At 44.9% G+C, this 12,793-nt stretch overlaps 1 pseudogene; it reads right to left on the minus strand.

The window, feature by feature from the left end:
- Nucleotides 1-3,384: 3,384 nt before the first annotated feature.
- Nucleotides 3,385-12,793, minus strand: part of LOC139266149 (sodium- and chloride-dependent neutral and basic amino acid transporter B(0+)-like) — a 185,667-nt pseudogene continuing 176,258 nt past the window's right edge.

The raw sequence follows: 12,793 nt of genomic DNA on the forward strand, positions 1-12,793 counted from the left end.
ATTAAAAAAGAGTCAATTGAGGAAAGTTGGTGGTGATTTGTGAGAGAATAATTTTTTTTAAAACAATGGAATACGTTGAGTCCGGGTTAAGTGAGGTGGCAGAGGTGGGTGAAAGGAGTGATGTTGGTGAGGTGGCAGAGATGCGTGGTAGAAGGCGTGCCAAGAGATTTTCAGATGAGGCAAATTCTGTCCTAGCCCACAAGGTGGAAACTCGTTGGGCCCAATTGACCCGAGGTGGTCATGGGATATCCCCACCACGAGTGTATCAGAGAATTTGGGCGGAGATCGCCGAAGTCATGTCATCGGTGGCACACGATGTCCATGAGCCAAACCACTGCTGCAAGCGCTGGAACGACCTTGTTGGTTCCGGAAGAGTAAGTATTAAATTTATTAAATTTATAATTATAATTGTAATGATGCAATGACTCATTAATTCAAATACAGATCTGCTGGATTATAATTAAACTGGTAATCTTGGTGTCAAGCGTTAGTTCCTAACCACAATCTTATTACATTTATTCTCAGACCATAGATATAACCATGCATTCAATTGCATACAAAGCATATTAGCATATAACGTCAACGATGAATAGCAAGGGCCCTGACTAATTGTGGATTATCTGTGTGTACTATGTGTTGTGTAATAGTAACAGTATCTAGTAGTATCTGTAATTTGTGTAATAGTACCTCGGCAATGAGCTTATGGCATGCTCTTGTCACCTTTGTAGAGGAAGCTCTCAAAAAACCCGCAGAGCAGAGGCAGGCTGGAGGAGGACCAGCAGAGCTGTGCCAGCTCACCGATCTGGAAGAGCGGGCATTGGCATTAGTGAGGGTCCATAATCGTTCGGCCACCCGTGGTGATGTTGAACCCGTTCTTGTACCACGTGAGTAATGTATAAACCATTGGTGATTTAAAGTAATTTAATGCCATTTCAGTATAATATATGATTGATGTAATGTTATATAATTAATGATGGGATCATGAAATATCATTGTAATGCAATGCAGATTCTGTACTATCATGATGTTAATTATATATGACGTCTGTCAGTGATATTTATAGCAGTAGTGTTGCTCCTCATACATATGCATGTATAGCATAAGCATTCTCATGTCACCCTGGCATCCACTTCTCTTCTACTAACCTAATTTATGTTTTATAGGTCCCCAGGCTCTCCAGGCTTCGCAGGTTCCCCAGGCTTTGCAGGCTCCCCAGGCTCTATCTGGAGGCATTGAGGCAAGGGCCTCACCACTCCTCATTCAAGTGCTGTTGTCCACCAAGGACAGTGAGCAGATGGAAGATGAGCCTGTAGCAGGCTCTTCTGATGTTTCTGCGGCCACGTCCTCCTCCACAGAGGAAGCAGCGGGCCAAGCCCTTGCAGCAGGGCACCATGAGTGGTTCAATGCCTGCGCCGGCCCTGCGGAGGTTGGTTCGGCACGGTCAGATTGCTCCCAGACTAGCAGACGTCAATCTGGACATGATTCAATTGTCTCAGACGAGCGTTGACATTGGTCGAGAGCTCCTCCAGACAATGGGCAGGTTAACTGGTCATGTTGCCGTTCTGACTGCGTTGATCTTGAAGGAGATGCCACAGATGGTTGCGGCAATGCAGAGAATGGCTGATTCCATGGACGCCATACAGCAGGCTATGGTCTCGGGATACGGCACTGCACCCCAAGGTGTCGTAATGCCCTTGTCGACGGATGCGAGTCAGGAGGAAGCAGTTGCTTCTGACTTGGAAGACGTTTCTTTGGAAACATCTTCTCCAGCTTCCATTGTGACTCTGCCACCGCCAGCCCCCACACAGCAGCAGCGCTCGAGGTGCTCTGCTACAAGGCAGCTTGGTGTGGGTTGAATGGGGGCTGTAAGTGGGAGTGGGGGGTTTCAGAGCGGGGTGGGGGGGGGGGTAAAGGCCGGGTGAGGTGTGGCCGCAAGTAGGTGGTTGGGGGGGGGTGGGGAGGGCGGGTGGTGAGACAGTACTTTTTTGTATTTTGTATTGTTTAGTTATTATTGTTATTAATACATTTGTTGACTGTTGGGTGGGTGGGTGTTACATTTATAACCCTGGGGTACCGCAGGGTTCTGTGCTGGGGCCCCAGTTGTTTACATTGTACATTAATGATTTAGACGAGGGGATTAAATGTAGTATCTCCAAATTTGCGGATGACACTAAGTTGGGTGGCAGTGTGAGCTGCGAGGAGGATGCTATGAGGCTGCAGAGTGACTTGGATAGATTAGGTGAGTGGGCAAATGCGTGGCAGATGAAGTATAATGTGGATAAATGTGAGGTTATCCACTTTGGTGGTAAAAACAGAGAGACAGACTATTATCTGAATGGTGACAGATTAGGAAAAGGGAAGGTGCAACGAGACCTGGGTGTCATGGTACATCAGTCATTGAAGGTTGGCATGCAGGTACAGCAGGCGGTTAAGAAAGCAAATGGCATGTTGGCCTTCATAGCGAGGGGATTTGAGTACAGGGGCAGGGAGGTGTTGCTACAGTTGTACAGGGCCTTGGTGAGGCCACACCTGGAGTATTGTGTACAGTTTTGGTCTCCTAACTTGAGGAAAGACATTCTTGCTATTGAGGGAGTGCAGCGAAGATTCACCAGACTGATTCCCGGGATGGTGGGACTGACCTATCAAGAAAGACTGGATCAACTGGGCTTGTATTCACTGAAGTTCAGAAGAGTGAGAGGGGCCCTCATAGAAACGTTTAAAATTCTGACGGGTTAGGACAGGTTGGATGCAGGAAGAATGTTCCCAATGTTGGGGAAGTCCAGAACCAGAGGTCACAGTCTAAGGATAAGGGGTAAGCTATTTAGGACCGAGATAAGGAGAAACTTCTTCACCCAGAGAGTGGTGAACCTGTGGAATTCTCTACCACAGAAAGTAGTTGAGGCCAATTCACTAAATATATTCAAAAGGGAGTTAGATGAAGTCCTTACTACTCGGGGGATCAAGGGGTATGGCGTGAAAGCAGGAAAGGGGTACTGAAGTTTCATGTTCAGCCATGAACTCATTGAATGGCGGTGCAGGCTAGAAGGGCTGAATGGCCTGCTCCTGCACCTATTTTCTATGTTTTCTATGTTTTCTATAAGTGTTTTTGAAAAATTGTTGTTGTTAAACTGTTATATATTACAGTTGTTACTGTTATTTAACAAAATGTTACTGTTGGTGTGGGGTAGATGGGTGTTTATATATTTGTTAAAATTTTTTTTTAAATGTTGTAGTCACTAAATATTTTTATTTAACTTAATATTGTTGTGCAGTGTCTTCCAATAACAGAAAGGTTAAACATCAATACAAGGTTTGCAAACAATGGCCAGGCCAGGCAAGGATGAAACGTAACGTAATGCAACTGTAACTGTCACCAATGTAACTTCACGCAAAATGTTTGTTTATGAGCTGCTGACGCAACAGTTTTGCAGCTGTGTAACTACCACAGGGCTTTTCCTGTGGTCTAGGGTGGGGTGGAGGCATGGCTTCAAGGCTAGCCTGATTGTCTTCCTTGAGGTCCTCGTCCACCTCCTCATCCTTCTCTTCCGCCTCCCCTCTTTCCTGAGGTGGACCAGCAGTCCCATCTGGCAATTCCTGTCCCCTCCTGATAGCTAAGTTATGCAACATGCAGCACACCACAATGAACTCAACGACCTGCTCAGGGTGGTATTGTAAGTCATCTCCTGAGTGGTCCAGGCATTTGAAATTCTGCTTAAGCACTCCAATTGTCTTTTTGACAATATTGCGTGTGGCTATATGGCTTTCGTTGTAGCGCTTCTTGGCTTTTGTCTGGGGATTATGCAGGGAGGTCATGAGCCAGCTGGCATGGCCATATCCTTTATCCCCTAACATCAAACCGTGACCTTGTGGCTGACTCTTAAACAGGTCAGAGACAATGCTCTCATGCAAGATGTGCACATCATGGATGCTCCCTGGAAAGTTTGCATTTACTGCCATGATTATTTGCTTGTGGTCGACAACGAGTTGCACAATCAGGAAGTGGAATCACTTTCGGTTCCGAAACAACTTTGCATCCTGTAAAGGTGCTCACAGGGTGATGTGCATACAGTCTATTGCTCCCTGCACCTTGGGGAAGTTTGCTATTCTTGAGAAACTCAAACCCTCTCAGCCTGTGCCTTCCTGGTCATAGGGAAGTTTATAAAGTCCATCCTGCAAGCGTAAAGGGCTTCAGTCACCTGTTGAATGCAGCAATGTGTGGCGTGCTGAAAGATACCGCAAATGTCGCCAGCTGAGGCCTGAAAGGAGCCCGATGCATAGAAGGAAAGTGCCGCAGTAACCTTGACCTCAACGGGCAGTGCGGTCCTGATGGTGCTGGTAGGCTGCAGATCTCCCTTAATTAGCTGGCATATCTCACTGATGACCTCCTTTCGGAAGCACAGCCTCCTAAGGCACACGTTGGACAAGTCCGTGTATGATTGCTTATCCCTGTAAATGTGTTGGGTGTAAGGTCTCCTCCTCCTTAACAGTCTGCCACCTCTGTGATTGGGCACATAATGCTCTTCAATATACCTTCTCCCATCTCTAGTCTATAGCATGTGAGTAGTCATCAATACTGGCTGAGAAATTACAGGCCCCATTACTGTAAATGCCCTATTATGTGTTCAAAATTATTACATTGTCCTCTTAAAAAAACGCAATAGAAACTTAAAATTCACCACAATGTGATTAGATGTTTGTCAAGAGATTTTAAAACGACCTTAAAAGCACTCACAAATTACTTCAATGCTCCCATGAACTTGAAGCAGCCTTTAATGAAAAGTCCTCCAAATTACAAAATGGCATCCATACAGCTGGGTTAAGGTCAGGTGAGTGCAGCTTTTCTTGAGCGTCTTTTTGAGCGAGCGATCATCTGGGTGGTATTTAGGCATTAGTTTCCATTATACACAGTCTTCTGGATACTGCACGAGTAATGACGTCAGATTTTATTTAAAAAATATGGTCGGGCGGTTCAGCTCATTCCTGGCGTTAATTCTATGCCGAAAGTTACGCCGGCGATAAATGGGCAATAATTGGGCATTAGTTTCCATTTATAATCAAATATGGGTGTTAAACTCAATCTTAGCAGTTAAATGGGCGGTAACTGGGTGATCCCGATGGAAAGTCTAGCCCTATATCTCTATTTATAAAGCCCAGGATCCCTTATGCTTCATTAACTGTGTTGTTAACCTGTCCTGCCACCTTCAAAGATTTGGGTACAAACATCCCCAGGTCGCGCTCTTCTTGAACCCCATTCAAAATTGTACCATTTAGCATGTATTGACTCATTCTTCCTGCCAAAATGTATCACCTCACATTTTTTCAATATTGAATTTCACCTGCCATGTGTCTGCCCATTCCACCAGTCTGTCTATGTGCTCTTGAAGTCTATTACTATACTCCTCACTGTTTACTGCACTTCCAAGTTTCATGTCATCTGCAAAATTCAAAATTGTGCTCTGTATCCCCAAGTCCAAGGCATTAATATATATTAAAATCAGCAGTGTTCCTAGTAATGAACCCTGGGGAGCACCACTGTATACCTCCCTCCAGTCCAAAATACAGCCATTCACCACAACACTCTGCTTTCTATCCCTTTGCCTATTTCATATTCATGCTGCTATTCCCCTTTTAACCCATGCGCTTCAATTATGTTAACAAGCCTATTGTGTGATATTTTATCAAACTCCTTTGAAAGTCCATATACACAACATCAACTGAGATGCCCTCATTCACCCTCTCTATTACTTCATTAAAAAAATTCAAATCAAATTAGTCAAACATGATTTGCCCTTAACAAATCTGTGCTAATTCTCCTTTATTAGTCGGTGCTTGTCCTAGTGGCTGTTAATTTTCTCCCAGATTACTGTTCCTCCTGAGTGCAGAGAAGGTTTAGGGCAGACCTAATTCAAAATTATGAGGGGTTTTGATAGAGCAAGTAGAGAGAAACAATTTCCTCTGGCAACAGTGTTGTAGATTTAAAATAATTGTCAGAAAAGTTAGAGGAGAAATGAGGAGAAATTTCTTCACGTCGAGGATTGTGAAGATCTGGAACGTATTACCTGAAAGGGTGGTGGAATCAGATTCCATCGGAACTCTTAAAAAGCAATGGGGAGAAATTGGGCTCTGTCACGTCCATTTTTTAGGTGCTATGCGGCCTTCTAACGCTCAAAAATGTCATCCGAAATGTACGTTCATTCAACGGGAAATTTTTGTCCGCCATGGGGTTTGTGCGCATGCACCTAAAGACTGCCGGCAGCATGCAGAGCAGGCAGATTATGACATGAATCAGTGTGCAACGCTGATTTGATGCCAGCACTGCCATTTTTGAATGCCACGCTCCAGCCTATTTCCTCTCTCAACAGTGCACAGCTGTACACGTATTAATCATAATCATCATCATCATCATAGGCAGTCCCTCGGAATCGAGGAAGACTTGCTTCCACTCTCAAAGTGAGTTCTCTGGTGGCTGAAACAGTCCAATAAGAGAGCCACAGACTCTGTCACAGGTGGGACAGATATTCGTCGAGGGAAGGGGTGGGTGGGGCTGGTTTGCCGCGAACTCCTTCCGCTGTCTGCGCCTGATCTCTTCACGCTCTTTGCGTTGAGCCTCGAAGAATTCACTTTCTCCACCTCGGGCAGTCTTCGGCCAGGGCCTCCCAGATGTCAGTGGTGATGTTGCACTTTACCAGGGAGGCTTTGAGGATGAAGGATCCCCCCAACAGCACTATTTAAAGGGATCATGAGTTACTTACAGCTTAGTTGCTGGATTATTTCTTGTGGCTGCTGGTGCAATTGTCTGCGTTTTTGGAGCTTTTCATACTTGTCTGATGTTTCAATGGTCTGGCTGGTGCTGAAGTACTTTTTTGTTGATTTTGAAGCTTCTGCTGAAGCAAGTTGCTTCCAGACATGGGTGGCCTGCTAGGCCTTTCTCTTGGAATTGTGCATGATTGGGAGAATGAAGAGAGGCCACGCAGAGCAGGACAAGTTTCTAGAAGAGAGAGGAGAAGAAAGGGGAGAAAGGTTCTCAGCAGGAGGCCATATCCGCTTTCGGGAGCAATTCTCTTACCTTAACTTCAGTGAGGACCAATGCTTGAGACGTCTTCACTTCACTAAACAGGTCATGACTGAAATCTGCCAACTGCTGCAGCCACAACTCCAACCTCAAAGCAGGATAAAGACAGCATTGCCTTTAGCTGTGAAGGCGACCGCGGCCATGAACTTTTATACGCAGGCTCGTTCCAGGCTGCTGCTGGAGATATAAACAACATCTCACAGTTTGCAGTACACTGCTGCATAAGGGAGGTCACTGAGGATTTCTATTCAGAGTGACAGCTTCATTCCATTCCTTCTCTCCAGAGACACGCACAAGGGTTTGCACAGATTGGTGCAGGGTACCATTGACTATGTGCACATTGCCTCATGTTAACTCTGCCATTTTCATGAACCGTATGGGACCACTTGTTCCATAATAGAAAGGTTGGGCTCCAAGCTCTGCACAAAGCCCTGTGTCAGGTTGATGCTGGGCTCCTCCATGCTTAAATAAGGAATGTGGGATTCTTTCCTTTATTAGCCGAGGTATAGAATATAAGAGCAGAGAGGTTATGCTTGAACTGTATAAAGCATAAGTTAGGCCACAGCTAGAGTACTGCATACAGTTCTGGTCACCACATTACAGGAAAGATATAAGAACATGAGAAATAGGAGCAGGAGTAGGCCATATGACCCCTCGAGCCTGCTCCGCCATTTAATACGATCATGGCTGATCCAATCGCGGACTCAGGTCCACTTCCCTGCGTGCTCCCCATAACCCCTCATCAGTTAAGAATTTTTTTTTTAAGTCATAATGAAATCTTGAGAAATCACAAAGGATTCCCTTGGTAAGAAATCATTGCGATCGAACAAAACTGGCTCCTGACGGTCCGCGTTGCTGAGTTGGAGCTGAGGGTGGATTTACTCTGGAGCATCCATGATGCTGAGAATGACGTGAGTAGCATGTGTAGCAAGTTGGTCTTACCGCAGGTGAAGGGTCCACAGCCAGTTAAGGAATGGATGAACAGCAGGAAGGTAGTGCAGAGGTCCCCTGCGGTCATCCCCCTGCAAAACAGATACACCGCTTTGGGTACTGTTGAGGAGGATGACTCATCAGGGGAGGGCAGCAGCAGCCAAGTTCATGGCACCGTGGCAGGCTCTGCTGCACAGAAGGGTGGGAAAAAGAGTGGGAGAGCTATAGTGATAGGGTACTCTATTGTAAGGGGAATAGATAGGAGTTTCTGCGGCCGCAACCGAGACTCCAGGATGGTATGTTGCCTCCCTGGTGCAAGGGTCAAGGATGTCTCGAAGCGGCTGCAGAGCATTCTGGAGAGGGAGGGTGAACAGCCAGTTGTCGTGGTACATGTAGGTACCAACGATATAGGCAAGAAGTGGGAAGAGGTCCTACAAGCTGAACTTAGGGAGCTAGAAGTTTAATTAAAAAGTAGGACCTCAAAGGTAGTAATCTCTGGATTGCTACCAGTGCCATGTGCTAATCAGAGTATAGGGAGCAGGATAGTTAGAATAAATACGTGGCTTGAGCAGTGGTGCAAGAGGGAGGGATTCAAATTCCTGGGACATTGGAACCAGTTCTGGGGGAAATGAGACCTGTACAAAAGGGATGGTCTGCACTTGGGCAGGACTGGAACTGATGTCCTAGGGGTAACATTTGCTAATGCATTTCGGGAGTGTTTAAACTAATATGACAGGGGGATGGGAACCTATGTAGCAGGATAGGGCAAAGTCAGAAATATGGAGTCAGAAACAGATGGTAGAAAGGTAAAAAGCAATAGTGGAAGGCCGAGTAAACAAAGACAAGAAACAAAAAGGGCTACACTACATCATAATTCTAAAAGGACAAAGGGTGTTAAAAAAACAAGCCTGAAGGCTTTGTGTCTTAATGCAAGGAGTATCTGTAATAAGGCGGATATATTAACTGTGCAAATAGATGTTAACGGATATGATGTGATTGGGATTACGGAGACGTGGCTCCAGGATGATCAGGGCTGGGAACTCAACATCCATGGGTATTCAACATGCAGGAAGGATAGAATAAAAGGAAAAGGAGGTGGGGTAGCATTGCTGGTTAAAGAGGAGATTAATGCAATATTTAGGAAGGACATTAGCTTGGATGATGTGGAATCTATATGGGTAGAGCAGCAGAACACCAAAGGGCAAAAAAAGTTAGTGGGAGTTGTGTACAGACCTCCAAACAGTAGTAGTGATGTTGGGGAGGGCATCAAACAGGAAATTAGGGGTGCATGCAATAAAGGTGCAGCGGTTATCATGGGTGACTTTAATATGCATATAGATTGGGCTAACCAAACTGGAAGCAATAAGGTGGAGGAGGATTTCCTGGAGTGCATGAGGGATGGTTTTCTAGACCAATATGTCGAGGAACCAACTAGGGGGGAGGCCATCTTAGACTGGGTGTTGTGTAATGAGAGAGGATTAATTAGCAATCTCGTTGTGTGAGACCCCTTGGGGAAGAGTGACCATAATATGGTGGAATTCTGCATTAGGATGGAGAATGAAACAGTTAATTCAGAGACCATGGTCCAGAAATTAAAGAAGGGTAACTTTGAAGGTATGAGGCGTGAATTGGCTAGGATAGATTGGCGAATGATACTTAAGGGGTTGACAGTGGATGGGCAATGGCAGACATTTAGAGACCGCATGGATGAACTACAATAATTATACATCCCTGTCTGGCGTAAAAATAAAAAAGGGAAGGTGGCTCAACCGTGGCTATCAAGGGAAATCAGGGATAGTATTAAAGCCAAGGAAGTGGCATACAAATTGGCCAGAAATAGCAGTGAACCTGGGGACTGGGAGAAATTTAGAACTCAGCAGAGGAGGACAAAGGGTTTGATTAGGGCAGGGAAAATAGAGTACGAGAGGAAGCTTGCAGGTAACATTAAGACGGACTGCAAAAGTTTCTATAGATATGTAAAGAGAAAAAGGTTAGTAAAGACAAACGTAGGTCCCCTGCAGTCAGAATCAGGGGAAGTCATGATGGGGAACAAAGAAATGGCAGACCAATTGAACAAGTACTTTGGTTCGGTATTCACTAAGGAGGACACAAACAACCTTCCGGATATAAAAGGGGTCAGAGGGTCTAGTAAGAAGGAGGAACTGAGGGAAATCCTTATTAGTCGGGAAATTGTGTTGAGGAAATTGATGGGATTGAAGGCCGATAAATCCCCAGGGCCTGATGGGCTGCATCCCAGAGTACTTAAGGAGGTGGCCTTGAAAATAGCGGATGCATTGACAGTCATTTTCCAACATTCCATAGATTCTGGATCAGTTCCTATGGAGTAGAGGGTAGCCAATGTAACCCCACTTTTTAAAAAAAAAAGGAGGGAGAGAGAAAACAGGGAATTATAGACCGGTCAGCCTGACATCAGTAGTGGGTAAAATGATGGAATCAATTATTAAGGATGTCATAGCAGCGCATTTGGAAAGAGGTGACATGATAGGTCCAAGTCAGTATGGATTTGTGAAAGGAAAATCATGCTTGACAAATCTTCTGGAATTTTTTGAGGATGTTTCCAGTAGAGTGGACAAGGGAGAACCAGTTGATGTGGTATATTTGGACTTTCAGAAGGCTTTCAACAAGGTCCCAGACAAGAGATTAATGTGCAAAGTCAAAGCACATGGGATTGGGGGTAGTGTGCTGACATGGATTGAGAACTGGTTGTCAGACAGGAAGCAAAGATTAGGCGGAAATGGGTACTTTTCAGAATGGCAGGCAGTGACTAGTGGGGTACCGCAAAGTTCTGTGCTGGGGCCCAAGCTGTTTACATTGTACATTAATGATTTGGACGAGGGGATTAAATGTAGTATCTCCAAATTTGCGGATGACACTAAGTTGGGTGGCAGTGTGAGCTGCGAGGAGGATGCTATGAGGCTGCAGAGTGACTTGGATAGGCTAGGTGAGTGGGCAAATGCATGGCAGATGAAGTATAATGTGGATAAATGTGAGGTTATCCACTTTGGTGGTAAAAACAGAGAGACAGACTATTATCTGAATGGTGACAGATTAGGAAAAGGGAAGGTGCAACGAGACCTGGGTGTCATGGTATATCAGTCATTGAAGGTTGGCATGCAGGTACAGCAGGCGGTTAAGAAAGCAAATGGCATGTTGGCCTTCATAGCAAGGGGATTTGAGTACAGTGGCAGGGAGGTGTTGCTACAGTTGTACAGGGCCTGGGTGAGGCCACACCTGGAGTATTGTGTACAGTTTTGGTCTCCTAACTTGAGGAAGGACATTCTTGCTGTTGAGGGAGTGCAACGAAGGTTCACCAGACTGATTCCGGGATGGCGGGACTGACATATCAAGAAAGACTGGATCAACTGGGCTTGTATTCACTGGAGTTCAGAAGAATGAGAGGGGATCTCATAGAAACTTTAAAATTCTGACGGGTTTAGACAGGTTAGATGCAGGAAGAATGTTCCCAATTTTGGGGAAGTCCAAAACCAGGGGTCACAGTCTAAGGATAAGGGGTAAGCCATTTAGGACCGAGATGAGGAGAAACTTCTTCACCCAGAGAGTGGTGAACCTGTGGAATTCTAAAGTTGTTGAGGCCAATTCACTAAATATATTCAAAAAGGAGTTAGATGTAGTCCTTACTACTAGGGGTATGGCGAGAAAGCAGGAATGGGGTACTGAGGTTGCATGTTCAGCCATGAACTCATTGAATGGCGGTGCAGGCTCGAAAGGCCGAATAGCCTACTCCCGCACCTATTTTCTATGTTTCTATCTATCTATGTATACAAACCACTTGCCTGTTGTCTCCAGGAATTTTCTGCTATCTGTAGGTTTTTAAAATCCTACAGTAACAATTTTACTCACCCCCAGCAATTTATTCGTGTGTTACATGGGTGCTGCACTTCTGGTCTATCATTCAATAATTAAATGAATGCAATTTCCAGTGAGGTTAGTGGCAAAATGCATCAGGACTGTCCTGCCATCATTATTGCTGCACATCACGATCTGTATATTTAACTGATTCTTAGAGCAAAGAGATAGGAACCATGGAGTGCACGGTGAGGGCCTTTAAATGGATTATGGGCAAATAGGCTGTTCAAACCCTCCCCCCCCCCCACTCCCCCACCCCACCCCACCCCTCCCCAAAACCTCTGATTTTTAAAAATCGGACCATTCCTTCTTTCGAAAGAACATTCCTTCGATCATTTGATAGAACACAGAAACAATGGAAGTTGCTCCAGAACTAGTCAGTTCCACAATTCAACCAGTGAAAACCAATTATTTGGGCTTGCGCTTTTAAACGTTCACCAGGATATTGCAATCAATAGTCAGGACATTATTGATCAAGCAGCAACTCGTGACTCTCTGCTTTAGAGTTTGTGTCCGACAAGACTTTTTTCTTTTCATTTGCTTCATTTGAATTGCTAGATTAATGGAAGTAATAATCTTTCTATTTGAACCTTATTGTGACATTTCTATTAGCAAGCTCGTATCCAAACACCCCCGGGGAAAAAGTCCTGCCAACACCACTGGACCTCTACAGACAGAAACGGACACAAACTCTAAAGAACAGAGTCACGAGTTGCTGCTCGATCAATAATGTCCTCACTATTGGCAGTTAAAGAAGCCAGCAATAAAAAAATAAAGTAATATACTCGTAAATAGTCTTTCACAAAAACAATTAGCTGAAACAAAATCACTCTTTGAAATTGATACCCCTATGCTTTGGCAGTGGCTGTGATTTGTTTTGATATTGCTGAGTGCCCTCATGCA

This window comes from Pristiophorus japonicus, chromosome 6, assembly GCF_044704955.1.
Source record: "Pristiophorus japonicus isolate sPriJap1 chromosome 6, sPriJap1.hap1, whole genome shotgun sequence".
NCBI classification, from domain to species: Eukaryota; Metazoa; Chordata; class Chondrichthyes; family Pristiophoridae; genus Pristiophorus; species Pristiophorus japonicus.